Source organism: Bos grunniens, chromosome 20 (assembly GCF_055505025.1).
Source record: "Bos grunniens cultivar Pamir isolate PY7600 chromosome 20, Bosgru_T2T1.0, whole genome shotgun sequence".
Taxonomy (NCBI): domain Eukaryota; kingdom Metazoa; phylum Chordata; class Mammalia; order Artiodactyla; family Bovidae; genus Bos; species Bos grunniens.
The window spans coordinates 16,916,745-16,937,037 of NC_141184.1; the positions used below are offsets into that span (position 1 = coordinate 16,916,745).

General features: G+C 38.5%; 1 long non-coding RNA gene across 3 annotated transcripts in view; it reads right to left on the reverse strand.

The window, feature by feature from the left end:
- LOC147350141 (uncharacterized) overlaps positions 1 to 10,190 on the reverse strand; it is an 89,796-nt gene extending 79,606 nt beyond the window's left edge. For all 3 annotated transcript variants that reach the window (XR_015149185.1, XR_015149183.1, XR_015149184.1), the window contains exons 1-2: positions 10,091 to 10,190; positions 9,818 to 9,962 (exon numbers count right to left, since the gene is read on the reverse strand). This is a non-coding gene — a long non-coding RNA (uncharacterized LOC147350141). The remainder of the gene's footprint in view (positions 1 to 9,817; positions 9,963 to 10,090) is intronic.
- Between the last annotated feature and the right edge of the window lie 10,103 nt (positions 10,191 to 20,293).

Sequence of the window (20,293 nt, forward strand, 5' to 3'; positions counted from 1 at the left end):
GTGAAAAGACAGCCTTCAGAATGGGAGAAAATAATAGCAAATGAAGCAACTGACAAACAACTAATCTCAAAAATATACAAGCAACTCCTACAGCTCAACTCCAGAAAAATAAATGACCCAATCAAAAAATGGGCCAAAGATCTAAATAGACATTTCTCCAAAGAAGACATACAGATGGCTAACAAACACATGAAAAGATGCTCAACATCACTCATTATCAGAGAAATGCAAATCAAAACCACTATGAGGTACCATTTCACACCAGTCAGAATGGCTGTGATCCAAAAGTCTACAAATAATAAATGCTGGAGAGGGTGTGGAGAAAAGGGAACCCTCTTATACTGTTGGTGGGAATGCAAACTAGTACAGCCACTATGGAGAACAGTGTGGAGATTCCGTAAAAAACTGGAAATAGAACTGCCTTATGATCCAGCAATCCCACTGCTGGGCATACACACTGAGGAAACCAGAAGGGAAAGAGACACGTGTACCCCAATGTTCATCGCAGCACTGTTTATAATAGCCAGGACATGGAAGCAACCTAGATGTCCATCAGCAGATGAATGGATAAGAAAGCAGTGGTACATATACACAATGGAGTATTACTCAGCCATTAAAAAGAACACATTTGAATCAGTTCTAATAAGGTGGATGAAACTGGAGCCTATTATACAGAGTGAAGTAAGCCAGAAGGAAAAACACCAATACAGTATACTAACGCATATATATGGAATTTAGAAAGATGGTAACGATAACCTTGTATACGAGACAGCAAAAGAGACACTGATGTATAGAACAGTCTTATGGACTCTGTGGGAGAGGGAGAGGGTGGGAAGATTTGGGAGAATGGCATTGAAACATGTGAAACGTCATGTATGAAACGAGATGCCAGTCCAGGTTCAATGCACGATGCTGGATGCTTGGGGCTGGTGCACTGGGACGACCCAGAGGGATGGTGTGGGGAGGGAGGAGGGAGGAGGGTTCAGGATGGGGAACACATGTATACTAATTAAATAATTTTCTATTAAAGAAAAAAAAAAAAAGAATCTGCCTATCAAGCAAGAGATGCACGTTCAATCCCTGAGGCAGGAAGATCCCCAGGAGAGGGAAATGGCTACCCACTCCAGTATTCTTGCCTGGAGAATCCTATGGACAGAGGAGCCTGGTGGGCTGCAGTCCATGGGGTCGCTAGAGTCGGACACGACTGAGCAACTTCACTTTCACTTTTCACTTTCATGCATTGGAGAAGGAGATGGCAACCCACTCCGGTGTTCTTGCCTGGAGAATCCCAGGGATGGGGGAGCCTGGTGGGCTGCTGTCTATGGGGTCGCACAGAGTCGGACACGACTGAAGTGACTTAGCAGTAGCAACTAGACAGCATCAATAACAAGCAGGCATACGCCCTGGAAAAAGGAAAGGATGGGGTTTGTGTGTGTGTGTGTGTTTTGGTGGAGGAAAGGAATATAGTGGCAATGTCTCATGATTTTTGAATTTAAGCACTTAAAAAAATCAGAAGCAATGGAGCAATTTATTTATATTTCAAAAATTATATTAAATGTGGTATTTAAAAATTAGTTTAGCAGATTACTAGAGAAGAAGAACTACAGAATGTTTTTGGCTGACAACTTATCATTTACTTGTTAGTTGGAAGAAAAACTAAGGACTCCCAGTTTTGGTTACCTCATCTAAGAAAAATATTTCAGAAAATGCTCTAAACAACTCTAAGTCAGACAGTTTAAGAAGAGAGAAAATGAAAGAAGAATAAGTAGTGTCTGGTGGCATTTTATATCTGATTAATTCAATGATAGTGTGCTTGGAATTTTGTGCTATCAAGTCTAAGCAATATTTGTGATATGAAATATACTTATAGAAAAGGGAAAAATAAAACTAAATTACTAGAAATAGCACAACAACATTTTAGAAAAAAAAAATGGAACAGGTGAGCTGGAGCAAGGGAAAATAAATATATTCTTTTAAGGCTGAAATTAAATAAGGTAATATGCAATGATAAAATACAATTTTCTTGGAGGACATATTCCTCATAAAACTGTAAGTACCAGAGCATTTAGCATTCCAAACATAAAACTCAATCAATTAGAAATGCAGGAGAAGTTGATAAAAATAGAATGATACTCAGAGAATGGAATATATCTTTTTCAGAAATAGAAAAATCTATTAGAAATTAATAAATGAGAACACATATGAATTGAATACTGCAATAAACTCCACTCAAACATGAATATCTGATTTTGCATTCTATGAATATTGAATACATGTATATTTTATTAGTGTCCAAGGAACACTTATGAAATTAATCATGCATGTGGCTGTAAGTTTTGAAGCTTTTTAAAAAATGAATATTTCAAAGGCTACAACCATGGTCATATATTTAATAAACTTAGAAATAAATGATAAACATACAGTATAAAAATGTGAACTGCTGTAATGTAAGAAACACAGTTATGAATAATGACCTGAATTAAAAAAAGATACTCCTGAAATTGCAATTTTAAGAAAAGTAAATAAAAGGGAATATAAGGAATAACAAAACTGATGACAGATTACTTGAAAATAAGATTTTATATTTAAAATTGACTATAAATAACTGGAGTAAATCTTCCTCTTGTGTTAATCAACTTTGCTGCACTAACAAATAAGCCTGTCATCTTGGTGGCTTATGATATCTAAGATTTCTTTCTTGCTGATATCCTCGGAGGGCTGTGTTGGTTGAAACTTCTCCGGGCTATGCGGACTGAGACTGGGGACTCAGGTTGAGGTTTCAGTAACCACATGGAGGATGTAATTTTTATGACCCAGGGAGAACCAACAAGCACACAACTGCATTTAAAGCATTTGCTTGCACTTTGCCACTCAGATGTTCTTTGCCAAACAAATCACATGTGGCCAGTGATGCACATTACTTATTTGGAGGCACTGAAATTCACTGGATAAGTGCAGGGCAATATCATCCTCTTACAGTGATAGGAAAGGAGAAAATGGTTTTGAATAACAAGATAATCTTCGATGTATCTTACATACAAAAACTCAAGTTAAAAGTAACTGGGGGAGGGTGCACTAAAAATTAAAATTAACATACAATAATATTATGTTAGAAATGAGAAAAATACACAGCCATAGATACAGAAGTAGTTGATTCAATCATGATAATATAAATTACTACATGTAAATTTAAATTTAAAAACTTATTAAACAATAATGACCTAGGCCAGCAAAAACTACCAAATGATTTTTAAAGAAGGACACAAGGCTTTACTAGACTAATTACTAGATAAATTAGTGTTAACTTAAAATGATGATTTCATGGTAGAGCTCTATCTAATCTTTAAAAGAGAAATGTGACTTATCTATGCCTAGAGACATTTCATTTCACAGTGATTAAAGAACTTTCTGTTAAAAACCATAGCACTAAATGGGAAATAAATAATGGGAGATCATTTTCACTGTAGATATATAACCAAATTTTAAATAATAAAAACCCTCTTCAAACAACACAAGAGAAAACCCTACGCATGGACATCACCAGATGGTCAATACTGAAATCAGATTTATTATATTCTTTGCAGCCAAAGATGGAGAAACTCTATGCAGTCAGCAAAAACAAGACCAGGAGCTAACTGTGGCTCAGATCGTGAACTCCTTATTGCAAAATTCAGACTTAAATTGAAGACAGTAGGGAAAACGAGTAGACCATTCAGGTATGACCTAAATCAAAACCCTAAGATTATACAGTTGAAGTGACAAGTAGATTCAAGGGTTTATATCTGATAGAGTGCCTAAAGAACTATGGACATAGGCTCCTAACACTGTACAGGAGGCAGTGATCAAAACCATCACCAAGGGGAAAATAAAAAAGCAAAAAGGCAAATGGTTGTCTAAGGAGGCCTTACAAATAACTGAGAAAAGAAGAGAATCGAAAGCAAGAGAAAAGGAAAGATATACTCATCTGAATGCAGTTTCAAATAATAGCAAGGAAGATAAGAAAGCCTTCCTAAGTGATCAATACAAAGACATAGAGGGGAAAAAAAAAAAAAAACAGAATGGGAAAGACTAGAGAACTCTTCAAGAAAATTAGAGATACCAAGGGAACTTTTCATGCGAAGATGGGCACAATAAAAGTCAGAAACGGTATGCACCTAACAGAAGCAGAAGATATTAAGAAGAGGTGGCAAGAATACACAGGAGAACTATTAAAAAAAAAAAAAAAGATCTTAATGACCCAGATCATTTACCTATAGCCAGACAGCTTGGAGTGCAAAGTCCAATGGAATTTCAGCTGATGGATTTCAAACCAAAAAGATGATGTTGTGAAAGTGCTGCACTCAATATATCAGCAAATTTGGAAAACTCAGTGCTGGCCACAGGACTAGAAAAGATCAGTTTTCATTCTAATCCCAAAGAAAGGCATTGGCAAAGAATGCTCAAACTACTGAAGTTGCGCTCATTTCACATGTGAGCAAAGTAATGCTCAAAACTCTCCAAGCTTGGCTTAAATAATACATGAACCAAGGATTTCCACATGTTTAAGCTGGATTTATAAGAGGAAACAGAACCAGAGATCAAATTGTGAACATCTGTTGGATCATAGAAAAAGCAAGAGAATTACATAAAAAATCTACTTCTGCTTCATTGACTATGCTAACTCTTCGATCGTATGGATCACAACAAACTGTGGAAAATTCTTCAAGAGATGGGAATACTAGACCATCTTACCTACCTCCAGTGAAACCTGTATGAAGGTCAGGAAGCAACAGTTAAAACCAGACATGAAACAATGTACTGGTTCAAAGTTGGGAAAGGAGTACATCAAGGCTGTATATTGTCACCCTGCTTATTTAACTTCTATGAAGATTACATCATGCAATATGCCAAGCTGAGTGAAGCACAAGCTGGAATCAAGATTTCTGGGAGAAATATCAATAATCTAAAACATGCAGATGACACCACCCTTATGGCAGAAAGCGAAGAAGAACTAAAGAGCCTCTTGGTGAAAGTGAAAGAAGAGAGAGAAAAGTTGTCTTAAAACTCAGCATTCAAAAATCTAACATCATGGCATCCGGTTCCATCACTTCATGGCAAATAGATGGGGAAACGATGGAAAGAGTGAGAGACTTTATTTTCTTAGGCTTCAAAATCACTGCAGATGCTGACTGCAATCATGAAATTAAAAGACACTTGCTGCTTGGTAAAAAAGCAATGACAAGCCTAGACAGTGTATTAAGAAGCAGAGAAAAAAAAAAAAAAAAGAAGCAGAGACATTATTTACCAACAAAGTTCCATATCAGTTCAGTTCAGTTCATTTCAGTTGCTCCGTCATATCTGACTCTTTGCAACTCCATGGATTGCAGCATGCCAGGCTTTCCATCCATCACCAACTCCCAGAGCTTGCTCAAACTCACGTCCATCGAGTCGGTGATGCCATCCAACCATCTCATTCTCAGTCGTCCCCTTCTCCTCCTGCTTTCAATCTTTCCCAGCATCAGGGTTTTTCTAATAAGTCAGTTATTCGCATCAGGTGGCCAAATTATTGGAGCTTCAGCTTCAGCATCAGTCCTTCCAATGAATATTCAGAGTTGATTTCCTTTAGGATTGACAGCTTTGATCTCCTTGCAGTCCAAGGCAATCTCAAGAGTCTTCTCCAACACCACAATTCAAAAGCCTCAGTTCTTTGGTGCTCAGCTTTCTTTATTGCCCAAGTCTCACATCCATACATAATTACTTGAAAAACCATAGCTTTGAGTAGATGGTCCTTTATTGGCAAAGTAATGTCTCTGCTTCTTAATATGCTGTCTAAGTTTGTCATAGCTCTTCTTCTAAGGATAAAGTGTCTTTTAATTTTATGGCTGCAGTCGGCATCTGCAGTGATTTTGAAACCCAAGAAAATAAAGTCTGTCACTGTTTCCATTGTTTCCCCATCTATTTGCCATGAAGTGGTGGGACGAGCTGTCATGATCTTAGTTATTTGAATGTTGAGTATTAAGCCAGCATTTTCACTCTTCTCTTTCACTTTCATCAAGAGGCTCTTGATGAAAGGTCCATATAGATAAAGCTATGGTTTTTCCAGCTGTCATGTATGGGTGTTAGAGTTGGACCACGAAAAAAGTTGAGCACCAAAGAATTGATGCTTTTGAACTGTGGTGTAGGAGAAGACTCTTGAGAGTCCCTTGGACTGCAAGCAGATCAAACCAGTCAATCTTAAAGGAAATCAGTTTTGAAAGTTTGAATGACTGATGCTGAAGCTGAAACTACAATACTTTGGCAACCTGATGTCAGGAGCTGACTCACTGGAAAAGAGCCTGATGTTAGGAAAGACTGAAGGAAAGAGGAGAAAGAGACAACAGAGGATGAAATGGTTGAATGACATCACCAACTCAATGAACATGAATTTGAGCAAACTTCGGGAGATGGTGAAGGACAGGGAAGCCTGGCGTACTGCAGTCCATGGGGTCACAAAGAGTCAGACATGACTGAGTAACTGAAGAACAAGGGTTAGGTAGAGTGTGAGAATATTTACAATCTGTTTTTTCTTTTTTAATGGAAGGATAGAGTTGATATTAAAAATATTATCAAAATTAATTATATATCATGAAATTAAAAATCATAGTATACTAATAAGTGCTTCAAAGATGATTGAAATATCCAAGAACCTGTCTCCAAACAGGCTTATGTAGCATAGAGACAGAAAAAACTTCAAAGCAGCAAAATTCAGCTCCTTTTACAACAGTAATGCTTCATTATATGCTCAGTCACTTCAGTCTTGTCCTACTCTTTCTGACCCCATGGGCTGTAGCCCACCAGGCTTCCCTGTCCACTGAATTCTCCAGTCAATAATACTGGAGTGGGTTGCCATGCCCTCCTCCAGGGGACCTTCCCAACCCAGGGATCAAACTCTTGGCATGTCCTGTGTCTTCTGCATTGCAGGTGGATTCTTTACCACTGGGCAAACCAGGAAGCGCCTCTCCAAATCTCACTGGCTTCCACAGCCACTTTTTTTTCTTATACTGTGATGGTTGGTTTTACCTGTTAACTTGACTAAACAGTTAACAGGTAAAACCAACCATCACAGTATATTCAATTAATATTTTATTAATATTTATTTTCCCTTTATATTGCCTTGTAGCTTTTGGAACAAATGGAAAGTTGAATATTAGCAGTGCAAGTTAATCCCTCCTGGCTCTATTTAACCAGGTCTTCAAGAAAAATGAGCACGGAAAAGAACTGCAAGAAAGAAAAGGGATAAGATTTACAAATGAAATGTGTTTTTAAAGAGAAAAGCAAAGTATGGAGATATTCATATAAATAATTTTTGTGAAATAGAAAGTTTCAAGGAGTCTATGCATTCGTAAAGTTAGTTGCATTTTATATATGTGAGTAATAAGCAAAGATGCACAATGTGGAAGGATTTGGGTCCTGTTGGTTGCTTTGATGGAGAAAGAGGTGATGGAATTAAGCAAACAAGAGAGTAACGACAGAACCTCTAATATTCTAGTAAAGTACGTGGTGCCAAAGCCTCCTTAATCCATCATTTGCAGAAGTGAAGACATGAAGACACTCTAAAAGGCAGGCAGGCATATCTGTTAATACTTTGGAGTTTATTTCTTTCTCTCTGTCTAAGGGTCAATTTGAACAGAACTTCTGAGGAAATCTGGTCCTCACTTAAGCACACTTACCCAGTCCATGGACAGAGGAGCCTAGCAGGCTACAGTCTATGATTGGAGCGGGGGGCATCACATGAGTCAGATATGACTTAGCAACTAAACTACCACCACCCCCAAACACAGGAGACAATGAACAGAAAAAAAAAAAAATCCTCTTCTAAGATTCCTCCTAAGACTTACTCAGCTTTAGCTTCCATATCAACAAATTCCATTCAATTCTAGTCTGTTACATTCATTTTCATAGTGTGTAATATGAGCTCACTATACCCCAGTCAACATGTTAAACACAGCAGAGAGAATGTTGAACAAAGCAAGCACAATACCTGCCATTTCTGCATAATTCATAGCATAGAATGATAGCAATCAAACAAATACAATAAACTTAAGAAGACTCTAACAATCCAAATGCACAGTGCTCAGAAACACATAATAGGAGTGCATATTTTAAGTGGGTCAGTGAGACTTTCCCAGAAAGAGTAGGTCAGATCTGAGACCTAAATGATAAATATCTATACTCTGGGTATCAAACATGATTCCACAAATATTGTTCATAAACACATACTGCACTTTAGGCATTTCCCCTTTGTTCTAGAATGAGAAATACATTGGTTCCAGGGCCATGAAAAACATACAGTATAACAGTAAATTAAGGAAAGGTCCATCTAGTCAAGGCTATGGTTTTTCCGATGGTCATGTATGGATGTTAGAGTTGGACTATAAAGAAAGCTGAGTGCTGAAGAATTGATGCTTTTGAACTGTGGTGCTGGAGAAGACTCTTGAGAGTCCCTTGGGTTGCAAGGAGATCCAACCAGTCCATCCTAAAGGAGATCAGTCCTGATTATTCATTGGAAGGACTGATGCTGAAGCTGAAACTCCAATACTTTGGCCACCTGATGCAAAGAGCTGACTCATTTGAAAAGACCCTGATGCTGGGAAAGATTGAGCGCAGGAGGAAAAGGGGACGACAGAGGATGAGATGGTTGGATGGCATGACCAACTCAATGGACATGGGTGTGGGTGGACTCCAGGAGTTGGTGATGGACAGGGAGGCCTGGTGTGCTGCAGTTCATGGGGTCACAAAGAGTCGGACATGACTGAGCGACTGAACTGATCTGAACTGAAGGTGAAGTCAGGATTCTCATTGAAAAAAAGACTACTGTAAAGGACAATAGATAGAGCTTTCAAGCCCTTTGCTTTTACTTGATTATAAGAATCAAGTAAAGGTGTGTTGTTAAAACAAGAGAACATCATAAGTACAAATTCACTTACTGAGAGGAATGATATACAAATGGAGAGAATTTCTAATATGAAGCAGAAATAAAAGGCTCTATTATTAATAAAAATGTAATAGACACATCAAAATATTTAGATATATTAATAATTAACATCTCAGAAACCCTATGGGACATAATATGTTAGAAAAAATCAAAATCCAATAGTAGAATTTAAAGCTGGGCCAAAAGCACTAAAAGAGAAGAATTAATATTACAGAACCATTAAGTTGAGTTCAAATTCGGAGCTGTATACCTCTAAGCAGAAGTATAGGACAAAGAAGAAAATAATCAAACAGGTAATTGTAAGTACAAACATGGAATGAGAGCTCCGACAAGAGAGGTCAGACAGACAGGACTGGAAAATAATCACCCACTTTATGGAAGAATATGTAGACATCTGACTTTTCAGATGAAAAGATTCACTGATATAAGAAGAAATATCCTGCTGCTGCTGCTGCTAAGTCGCTTCAGTTATGTCCGACTCTGTGCGACCCCGTAGACGGCAGCCCACCAGGCTCCCCCATCCCTGGAATTTTCCAGGCAAGAACACTGGAATGGGTTGCCATTTCCTTCTCCAATGCATGAAAGTGAAAAGGGAAAGTGAAGTTGCTCAGTCGTGTCCGACTCCTAGTGACCCCCTGGACTGCAGCCTATCGGGCTCCTCTGTCCATGGGATATGCCAGACAAGAGTACTGGAGTGGGTTGCCATTGCCTTCTTCAGAAATATCCTATAGTTATATAAATAAATACTCTGAGTTTTTGAAATCCAGGAAGAGAATCCTGGATCATTTAAGTAAAAACAGCATGTGCATGCTAAATCATTTCAGTTATGTCTGACTCTTTATGACCTTATAGACTGTAGCTTACCAGGCTCCACTGTCCATGGGCTTCTCCAGGGAAGAAAACTGGAGTGAGTTGCCATTCCCTCCTCCAGGGGATCTTCCTGACCCAGGGATTGAACCTGCCTCCTTAGGTCTGCATTGACAGGCAGGTTCTTTACCACTAGCACCACCTGGGAAACCAGCATCAGATCAGATCAGATTAGTTGCTTAGTCGTGTCCGACTCTTTGCGACCCCATGAGTCACAGCAGGCCAGGCCTCCCTGTCCATCACCAACTCCCGGAGTTCACTCAGACTCACATCCATCGAGTCAGTGATGCCATCCAGCCATCTCATCCTCTGTCGTCCCCTTCTCCTCCTGCCCCCAATCCCTCCCAGCATCAGAGTCCCTTCCAATAAGTTAACTCTTCGCAGGCAATTACAATTATACATTTTAACAATGAAGGTGTGTGCTTAGTCACTCAGTCATGGCTGATTCTTTGCAACCCCTGGACTGTAGTCTGCCAGTCTCCTCTGTCTATGGGATTCCCCAGGCAAGAATACTCAAGTGAGTTACCATTTCCTCCTCCAGGGGGTCTTCCAGACCCAGGGATCAAATCTGTGTTTCCTGCATCTCCTGCATTGCAGGCTGGTTCTTTACTACTGAACCATCAGGGAATATGGAAAGAGTAATTATAATGTTTCCAGTTTCTCAGTTATGAGAAGCATATAGTAGCAGAGACCAACTGATACCATTCTGAAGATAATTAAGACAGCTATCAACTCAAGAAGCGGGGGATACATGTATCCTTACAGCTGATTCACATTGCTTTACAGGCAGAAACGAACACAGCATTGTAAAGTAATTATCCTACAATTAAAAATAAAGACTCTGGTTAACAGGACTGCAAGCAATTAACACTGGCCTCAAACACACCCCTTCCCCTGCTCCCAGGGTCTCTCAGTCACCATAGTAAGTTCCAGGGATACCAACAGGTTTTAATTCAGAAAATGAAGATGTAGTCTCAGGCCAGTTTCTATTCATTATGACCAAAGGAAGAGCATCTGGCTGATCTTTGGTGTATTGCCAGTAATTACAGGGAATATAAAATGAACCAACAAGCAACTCCCACCTCTTGTGGAAACAGTCCATGGTCACTTACTTGCTCTATATACTAACATATAACCCAAAAGATTATGCAAGGAGATCAAACTAGTCAATCCTAAAGGAAATCGACTCTGAATATTCATTGGAAGGACTGATGCTGAAACTGCAGCTCCAATACTTTGGCCACCTGATGTGAACAGCTGACTCATTATAAGAGATTGATGCTGGTAAAGATTGAAGGCAGGAGGAGAAGGGGACTACAGAGGATGAGATGGTTGAATGATATCACTGACTCAATGGGTATGAGTTTAAGCAAACTATGGGAGATGGTAGGGGACAAGGAAGCCAGCGTGTTGCAGTCCATGGGGTTGAAAAGACTGTGTGACACGACTGAGTGGCTGAGCAACAACATCAACCCAAAGGGGCACAGGACATTTTGGCTTGGGATTTGTTCTTAAAATTGGTTTGATCTGATGTGGTCAGTTTGGGAGGAGAATGTGGAAACACCTCTTTTGCCACAGAAAATACAGGCTACCTTTTTTCAGGAGTTACAAGTCTGCCATAGGCTTCCCTGGTGGCTTAGTGGTAAAGAATCTGCCTATCAGTGCCAAGGACTTGGGTTCGATCTCTGGGTTGAGAAAATCCCCTGAAAGATGAAATGGCAACCCACTCCAGTATTCTTGCCTAGGAGATCCCATGGAGAGAGGAGCCTGGTGGATGACAGTCCATGAAGTCACAAAAGAGATGAACATGACTTAATCATTAAACAACAACAAGGCACCTGCCTTACAACTGTGGCTTTGCATCAGAGCACTTTGTGCTCAGCCTATGAGGGTGATAGGTTGCCCTGTTCAGTGTGCTGATAATTCAGTGAGTAAGTGTAGCAAAATGGGCAGCACAAATTTGATCAGGATCTTGGTTCCTGCTTTTAACCCCAAAGAGAGGCATTAGAAACTGCTGGTCCATAGGCTGCCCAGCAGCAGACCAGATGGCTGTGACACTGACCACAGCCCGAGTGTTAGTGATGTAACCTGACAGGTCCTTCGGAGTATTTTCTAAGGCCAAGAAAATGACTGTTAATTGATCGCTTTGTGCTGCTGACTGACCCTTAGAACATTTGGCCTTCCAAAGTCCTCCCTGGGGCTGGATTGCTAATACCACTCAAATGACAACAGCAACTTTTACCTTAACCAAGCCGTCAGTCTACCAAGCCCAGACATTTAGAAGAATCTCTATAAATCAAGGTCCTCATGGAGATAATGATTTTGATTCAAAAGTGGGGTGAGGGATAAAGCTTCCCCAAAGATGGAACTGCCACTTTTTCTTTCCTTCCTTTGGCCATCAGCATAGCACAAGCTGATGCTGGTCCAGGTGCTGATGCTGATCTGGAAACAGAATACAGAATTTCCATTTCCCACAGAGGCTGATCATTACCTTCCATGTTAATTCTTGAATCCCAAGAATTAACTCCTAAATGGTATTAATGAGTCAGGGGATCAGAATAAAGCAGCTTTTTTTTTTTTTTTTAAAGTAACATACTTGGGGGCTGTATCAGGCAGAAGTCATTCTTCTACTGAAAAATAGCTTTTCAGTTTCAGCCGTAATTGTATCTTTTAAAAAATTTTAATTGAAGTATAATTGCCTTACAATGTTGTATTAGTTTCTGCAGTGCAACAATGTCAATCAGTTACATGTATACATGTATGCCCTCCCTCAAACACCTCCTTTTCACCCCACCCCCCACCCATCCTACCCCTCTAGGTCATCAGAGAGCTCTGAGCTGAGCTCCCAGTGATATATTTGGCAACTTCCCACTATCTATCTTGGAGAAGGCAATGGCACCCCACTCCAGTCCTCTTGCCTGGAAAATCCCATGGACGGAGGGACCTGGTGGGCTGCAGTCCATGGGGTCGCTAAGAGTCGGACACGACTGAGCGACTTCACTTTCACTTTTCACTTCCATGCATTGGAGAAGGAAGTGGCAACCCACTCCAGTGTTCTTGCCTGGAGAATCTCAGGGACGGGGGAGCCTGGTGGGCTGCCGTCTATGGGGTCACACAGAGTCGGACACGACTGAAGTGACTTAGCAGCAGCAGCACTGTCTATTTTACATACAGTGTGCTGTGCTTTGTCACTCAGTCGTGTCCACCTCTTTGCAACCTCATGGACTGTAGCCCACCAGGCTCCTCAGTCCACAGGGATTCTCCAAGGCAAGGATACTGGAGTGGGATGCCATTTCCTCCTCCAGGGGATATTCCTGACCAGGTGATCAAACCCACGCCTCTTGTGTGTCCTGTGTTACCAAGCAGATTCTACGACTGGCCACCTGGGCTTCTCTCTCTCTTTTTTTAAATCTTATAATCAAACAATAATGAAATGTTCTGATATGTCATAACTAAAGTCAACTGGAATCCATCAATATAACCTGAAGATAAATTGCTATATTTCAACTTGATTAATTTGTATTAAGCCTTTTGATATAGATTAGAAAATTATCTCCTGAAAAAATCTTAACATAAAGAAGGAAATTTTAGGCATATATGTGTGTGCAAAATTTCAAAACACAGGGTTAGGAAATTGAATATATTGCTTGAAGAATCATTAATATTTTTTAAATATTAGATTATTAATGTATATTAAGGGTAAATTGTCTTGTGTATATCATCTATCTTGCTGAATTCGAAATTTATAAAGGTAGACTCTAAGCAATAAAGAAATCTAAAGTTACTAATTTGTTTTGGAATACTAGGAATTTTAGTATTTGAGCATCATAGATCAGTTACATTCAATAAAAAAAAAAAACACAACATACTGGCAGTCTCTAATCGGCACTCTAATCAGCACATTTTCAGCACTGTTTCCTGAGAGACGCCTCAAGTTATCAGTCATTGGTTTATATGTTCTTATATATTTTAAAACATGTAATTTGGCATTGAGACATCCAATGAAATAATTGATTTAATCTGTAATTAAAATGTATGCTCATATGTACACCTATGGGTAATTCATGTTGATATATGACAGAAATCAGACCAATATCATAAAGCAATCATCAATTTAAAAAAAAAAAAACGCTTTTTCAGCATAGGGTCCCATCATTAACAGAATCATCAATATTTCAAAAATAGACAGCCTACATCTAGACTTGCTTTCCTGGTGGCTCAGGGGTAAAGAATCTGCCTGCAGTGCAGGATGAAGTGCAAGAGACTTGGATTTGATCTTTGGGTGGGAAAGATCCCCTGGAGGAGTTCATGGAAAGCCATCCCATTATTCTTGTTTGGAGAATCCCATGGACAGAGGAGCCGGGGGGCTAGAGTCCATAGGGTTGCAGAGTTGAACATGACTGAAGTGACTGAGCATGCATGCATGCGCCTCTAGACCATCCAATTTGGATATTTGACTTATCTTTGAAATTCTACTTTGTAATTGCTCAATTTCTCTTCAGAAATAAGTATCTAATGACACTGCAGCAAAGAAATAAGCCTTGTGCATTTCTTTGCAATAGAAGTTAGTATAAATAGCCCCTATTATACTGTAGCCTGTTACAAACCTAGCCAGATAGATAAACTTGAGCAAGGTTCATTTTATGTTGCTTGGTAAGTATTTCGCACTCCATAAGTAAATTTAAATGTAGAAGCAAAAATGATAGCTGGCATGCACAATGAAAACAGTATTGTAAAATTTCAGCTTGCAGCTAATTTATTCACAGAAAGGCAATCAGGGTTTATCATTTCAGGGTACTTTCTGCTTTACATTATACCCCCAAACTAGCAAATTTTGTCAAACTTTCCAGTTCTCTTTACAGACTGTAAAATGATTGTAAAACTATGGAAATTTAATGAAAGGGGATTATGAAAATAAACATATCAATTTTAAATAAAACTTCAGTTGAACTGGATATTTTTCTAAGAAAGACAGTAATGAAAAGCCCACAGTCACTGTCTTCATAGGTCATATAGGTTAGTACAAAAATGTATGGATGTGAGAGTTGGATCATAAAGAGACTGAGTGCTGAAGAATTGATTCTTTCAAATTGTAGTGCTGGAGAAGACTCTTGAGGGTCCCTTGGACAGAAAGGAGATCTAACCAATCAATCCTAAAGGAAATCAACCCTGAGTATTCATTGGAAGGACTGATGCTGAAGCTGAAACTCCAATACTTTGGCCACCTGATGCAAAGAGCTGACTCATTGGAAAATATCCTGAGGCTGGGAAAGATTGAAGGCAAAAGGAGAATGAGGCAGCAGAGGAAGAGATGGTTAGAGAGAATCACTGAGTCAGTGGACATGAATTTGAGCAAACTGCGGGAGATAGTGAAGGACACAGGAGCCTGGTGTACAGCAGTCCATGGGGTCTCAAAGAATTGGACACAACTTGGTGACTAAACAACAGCAAAGTAGGAAAATAATAAAATATTATTTTGTTATTTATTTATTATTATTATTTAATTTATTATGTATTTAATTTATTATTTATTATAATTATTTATTATTTAAAGAATGAGTATAATTTAAGGAATGTCACATGGTTATAAAAAAAATAAAGTATAAATTTCTAGCAGTAGGTTGATGGGATTATTTCGATTGGTAATTTGAAAAATCCTCATGGAGAAGGTTATGTTTCAGCAAAGACTGAGACATGCTAGGGAGTAAGTTATATATGTACAGGCACAGAACATTCCAGTAAATGCAAATTATCTGAGGCAACAGGGATAATGAAGGGATCTGACAAATAGATCGGGAGTTTGGCATTGCTCCAGTGCCATGCCATTACTCCATGCTAAGACTGAGGTGCCTTCTAGATATCCAAGTAGAGCTGTCAAGCACACAGGTAAACACAAAGTTTGAAGTCTAGAGACAAGGTATGGAGAAAAGATATATTATCTTATTAAATATATGTTCTATGTATAGACTTACTTTTATTTTTCTCTCTCTTGATTCAATCTCAACATTCCATAGAGTAATATGTACCATATATAATACACTAGATTGTGAAAATCTGATGTGTGAGATATGTGTGTGTGTGTGTGTGTGTGTGCTGCTGTTTTGTTGCAAAGACATGTCCGGTTCCTTGTGACACCAGGTGTAGCCTGTCAGGCTCCTCTGTCCATGGGATTTCCCATGCAAGAATACTGAAATATGTTGTCATTTCCTCCTCCAAGGGATTTTTCCCAACATTGAGATCAAAATCATGTCTCCTGCCTGGCAGACCAATTCCCTACCACTGAGCCACCAGGGTAGCCTCTCTCTCTCCTCTCTCTGTGAACCGTCCAACTCTTTGAAAACCTGTGGACTGTAGCCTGCATGCTCCACTATCCATGAGATTCTCCAGGCAAGAATACTGGAGTGGGTTGCTGTTTCCTCTTCCAGGTGATCTCCCCAACCCAGGAATTGAACCCGTGTCTCTTATGTCTCCTGAATTGGCAGGCACGTTCTTTACCATTAGTGTCACCTGTGAAGCCCCCTCTATAGATAGATAGATAGATATTAGACTTTTGGTCAATGTGTTTCTCTGTTTTATGTCTTGCCTACTAGGAAAACAATATGGCAGTTTATTAGACTGAAATGATGGTTAACTTTACATGTCAGCCTGGCCAGGCTATAGTGGCCATTTGTTTGGTCAAACACTAATATAGAAGTTAATGTGAAGGTATTTTGTAGATGTGATTATCGACAGTTGATTTTGAGAAAAACAATTGCCCTCTATAATGTGGGTGAGCCTCACCCAATTAGTTAAAGGCTCTTAAGAGCAAATATTGAAGTGTCACTGACCAAGAGGAAATCCTGCCTTGAGACCCCTGCATAGAAATTTCATTTGGATTTCCAGCCTGCCAGACTTCTGACTCAAGATTCTATCAAACCCGGTCTGAGATTCCAGCCTGAGGGCCTACACCAAGGATTTTGGACTTGCTACCTCCAGAAGTGTGTGTGAGCCATTGTATAAAATATCTTTACAAAGAAATTTACTTTAATTTTGTATATATATATATATATACACACATACACACTGCTAAGTCGCCTCAGTCGTGTCCGACTCTGTGTGACCCCATAGACAGCAGACCACCAGGCTTCCCCGTCCCTGGGATTCTCCAGGCAAGAACACTGGAGTGGGGTGCCATTGCCTTCTCTAATATATATATATATATATATATATATATATATATATATATACTATTGGTTTTCTTTCCCTAATGAACCCAGATTGATACAAGTAGACAAATCAGCTGTCTGGTTTTTAATGTTATTTCTCCCTCTCTTGTTTACTTAACATAATGCCTGATACATAGTATGCTTTCAGCTTCAGTACCTAGTTTGAAAGCACTGGACTGCTTTTAGGAACTGCAAGGATTGATGATACACAGTGCCTCAAAGTTCTACATTGTTATGAGCTTCTAGACTCAGAATAATTATTCATATCCATCCAGCCTGATATAACATTCAGCAGAGTGTGTACATGACTGATGAGCAATTATTATCATTTATTTTATTTTTGCTAGAACATGGTACACCAAAGTAAGGATGAAAGTAAGATTACAGATTTAAAAGCCTGAGATAGAGTCAAGCTCATGCAACTATTGATATAAATAATAATAATAAATACCATGTATTGAAAACCTTCATAATAACCATCCTAACTTGTTTTAACAGTGCCAGTAATATTATTTGCACAATTTATAGAATATAAATAAATTACTAACATTAAATAAATCATTCTTTTATATTAAACTAATTATTTAATATTAAAAATCATAATGTGCAATTTTCAAGTGAATTGTCTGTTATATGATATAACAAATCTGTTACAACTGTATATTGGTATTGTCATTTACAATAAGATTTTGGAGAACGACAGAAAATTTGGAAGTAACTGAAATAAAAAGATATTTTGAATGACTTTTTTTTTTTACACATTTGTCCACCATGTGATTTGCTACAATGTTAAGAATGATTTGGTCTATCAACAAGATAATATCTATATTAATGTTCCTATACTTTGTTTTCTACATGCCTTTTCATTTTTCCCTCTAACCTATATAAATATATGCAAGCAATTGTTTTCTAATTTATTCACCTTTATTGCTCTCTCAAAAGCAAGTCTGAGTACATTTTTTTTTTTTTTTTTTATTTTTTTTTTTTAACAATTTTTTTTTTTTTATTTTTTAAAAAAAAATCACATGCTCCCCATCCTGAACCCTCCTCCCTCCCAACCTCCCCATACCATCCCCCTGGGCCTTCCCAGCGTACCAGCCCCAAGCATCCAGCATCGTGCACTGAACCTGGACTGGCATCTCGTTTCATACATGACATTTCACATGTTTCAATGACATTCTCCCAAATCTTCCCACCCTCTCCCACAGAGTCCATAAGACTGTTCTATACATCAGTGTCTCTTTTGCTGTCTCGTACACAGGGTTATCGTTACCATCTTTCTAAATTCCATATACATGCGTTAGTATACTGTATTTATGTTTTTCCTTCTGGCTTACTTCACTCTGTATAATAGTCTCCAGTTTCATCCACCTCATTAGAACTGATTCAAATGTATTCTTTTTAATGGCTGAGTAATACTCCATTGTGTATATGTACCACAGCTTTCCTATCCATTCATCTGCTGATGGACATCTAGGTTGCTTCCATGTCCTGGCTATTATAAACAGTGCTGCGATGAACATTGGGGTACACGTGTCTCTTTCCCTTCTGGTTTCCTCAGTGTGTATGCCCAGCAGTGGGATTGCTGGATCATAAGGCAGTTCTATTTCCAGTTTTTTAAGGAATCTCCACACTGTTCTCCATAGTGGCTGTACTAATTTGCATTCCCACCAACAGAGTAAGAGGGTTCCCTTTTCTCCACACCCTCTCCAGCATTTATTATTTGTAGACTTTTGGATTGCAGCCATTCTGACTGGTGTGAAATGGTACCTCATAGTGGTTTTGATTTGCATTTCTCTGATAAAGAGTGATGTTGAACATCTTTTCAAGTGTTTGTTAGCCATCTGTATGTCTTCTTTGGAGAAATGTCTATTTAGATCTTTGGCCCATTTTTTGATTGGGTCATTTATTTTTCTGGAGTTGAGCTGTAGGAGTTGCTTGTATATTTTTGAGATTAGTTGTTTGTCGGTTGCTTCATTTGCTATTATTTTCTCCCATTCTGAAGGCTGTCTTTTCACCTTGCTAATAGTTTCCTTTGATGTGCAGAAGCTTTTAAGTTTAATTAGGTCCCATTTGTTTATTTTTGCTTTTATTTCCAATATTCTGGGAGGTGGGTCATAGAGGATCCTGCTGTGATGTATGTCATAGAGTGTTTTGCCTATGTTCTCCTCTAGGAGTTTTATAGTTTCTGGTCTTATGTTGAGATCTTTATCCTCAATGGTGAAAAATTGAAAGCATTTCCTCTAAAGTCAGGAACAAAACAAGGGTGCCCACTTTCACCATTACTATTCAACATAGTTTTGGAAGTTTTGGCTACAGCAATCAGAGCAGAAAAAGAAATAAAAGGAATCCAAATTGGAAAAGAAGAAGTAAAACTCTCACTATTTGCAGATGACATGATCCTCTACATAGAAAACCCTAAAGACTCCACCAGAAAATTACTAGAACTAATCAATGATTATAGTAAAGTTGCAGGATATAAAATCAACACACAGAAATCCCTTGCATTCCTATACACTAATAATGAGAAAACAGAAAGAGAAATTAAGGAAACAATTCCATTCACCATTGCAACGAAGAGAATAAAATACTTAGGAATATATCTACCTAAAGAAACTAAAGACCTATATATAGAAAACTATAAAACACTGGTGAAAGAAATCAAAGAGGACACTAATAGATGGAGAAATATACCATGTTCATGGATTGGAAGAATCAATATAGTGAAAATGAGTATACTACCCAAAGCAATTTATAGATTCAATGCAATCCCTATCAAGCTACCAACAGTATTCTTCACAGAGCTAGAACAAATAATTTCACAATTTGTATGGAAATACAAAAAACCTCGAATAGCCAAAGCGATCTTGAGAAAGAAAAATGGAACTGGAGGAATCAACCTACCTGACTTCAGGCTCTACTACAAAGCCACAGTTATCAAGACAGTATGGTACTGGCACAAAGACAGAAATATAGATCAATGGAACAAAATAGAAAGCCCAGAGATAAATCCACGCACATATGGATACCTTATCTTCGACAAAGGAGGCAAGAATATACAGTGGATTAAAGACAATCTCTTTAACAAGTGGTGCTGGGAAATCTGGTCAACCACTTGTAAAAGAATGAAACTAGAACACTTTCTAACACCATATACAAAAAGTCTGAGTACATTATCTCACAAAACAACCCACTCTTTAGTACTTGACACCTTAATCTTTATTAAGGTACTCTGAATTTTCCAAATAATAACCTGGTCCAGAGTTCA